The sequence below is a fragment of the Galeopterus variegatus genome, unplaced genomic scaffold (genome assembly GCF_000696425.1).
Source record: "Galeopterus variegatus unplaced genomic scaffold, G_variegatus-3.0.2 Scaffold5147, whole genome shotgun sequence".
NCBI lineage: Eukaryota > Metazoa > Chordata > Mammalia > Dermoptera > Cynocephalidae > Galeopterus > Galeopterus variegatus.
This window is the reverse complement of record NW_007731258.1, coordinates 21,613-23,117: the sequence shown is the minus strand read 5'-3', so window position 1 is coordinate 23,117 and position 1,505 is coordinate 21,613. Positions and strand designations below refer to the sequence as shown.

At 40.3% G+C, this 1,505-nt stretch overlaps 1 pseudogene; it reads left to right on the top strand.

Annotated features, from left to right (window-relative positions):
• The first annotated feature begins 429 nt into the window (after window positions 1-429).
• Window positions 430-1,008, top strand: LOC103604449 (annotated as a pseudogene).
• The last annotated feature ends 497 nt before the right edge of the window (window positions 1,009-1,505 follow it).

The following is a 1,505-nucleotide window of genomic DNA, read 5'->3' as shown; positions in this document are numbered from 1 at the left end:
GATGCTATTTTGTAAAATGAGGCAGCCTTTATTACATGCACACATGAGTATACAAGTTGACTGGAAAATTTGAAATTTGAATGTGCCAAAGCAAGGAAAACTTTTAGATAACAGCATGTTTCTATGAATTACGAGTGCTGGGTCCAAATTTTGCAGAGAATTGCTTTTCTAACTTTAATCATCTAATTTACTGGTTAAATTACTATACATTATCTGAGTTATGAAAGCAAACTTATGACATTTTATTTATAGTATCTTTACTCAATATGCTTGTCATTATATCTCAGTGGTTTGAAAATATATCTATTTATCTGGTCCAGTGCCTTAAAGTACTTGGAAAGTGATTTCTTACTAATGATTAAAGGACTATTTTCTTTAGAATAAAACACTATTCAGAGCAAGTTCTTTCCTTTCTCCGTGGTGGCTGCAGCCATGAGTATACTCAGGCTTCAGAGGAGGCTTGCCTCCAGTGTCCTTCACTATGGCAAAAAGAAGATGTGGTTGGACCCCAATGAGACCAATGAAATTGCCAATGCCAACTCCTGTCAGCAGACCTGGAAGCTGACCAAAGAGGGGCTGATCATCCACAAGCCTGTGACTGTCCATTCCCAGGCTCAATGTTGGAAAAACACTTTGCCACCAGAAAGGCAGGTGTACAGGCACAGGTAAGCTAGAGGGCACGGCCAATGCACGAACACCAGAGAAGGCAACCTGGCTGAGGGGGATGAGGCTTCCATGCCGGCTGCTCAGAAGACAGCCTGAATCTAAGAAGACTGACCGCTACGTGGATCGCAACCTGCCGCTGAAGATGAAGGGGAACGTGCTCAAAAACAAGCAGATTCTCATGGAGCACGTCCACAAGCTGAAGGCAGACGAAGCTCACAAGAAGCTCCTGGCTGAACAGGCTGAGGCCCACAGGCCTGAGACAAGGAAGCACGAACGGCCACGAAGAGCGCCGCCAAGGAGGAGATCGAGACTTTGTCCAAGGAGGAAGAGACCGAGAAATAAGGCTTCCCTCCTGTTGTACATAGTGGCCTCAGTGACTACATACATCAACCCTTCAAATAAAATAAACCTCTATCTGCAAAAAAAGGGGGAGAATAAAACACTATTTAAGGAGATCTGTGAAATAATTTGCATACATGTTAATTACAAAGTAGTTAGATGCATATGCATTTATAACTTTTATTTTGCAAGTCACTTAGTTTCAGAATGAGAGTTCATCTGGTGCCTTTCTTTTGCGAGGCACTTTGACATTTATTATCTTCATTTAGTAGGCAGAAGTGAACAGATGTGGTGCTTGTGTGAATGAATATCCTAATGGTTGTACTTATTTTTTAAACCACAGCTAATTTTCTGAGTTGTGTTAGCCTTAGGAACAACTTTCTAAGGGACTTCTTAGTATAGTTTAATTCTTTGCATTTTTTCTGTATAGGTGTAAAACATTTATTTAAAAAACCTTTATATATATATATATATATATATCCCAGCACAACCAACAAAAC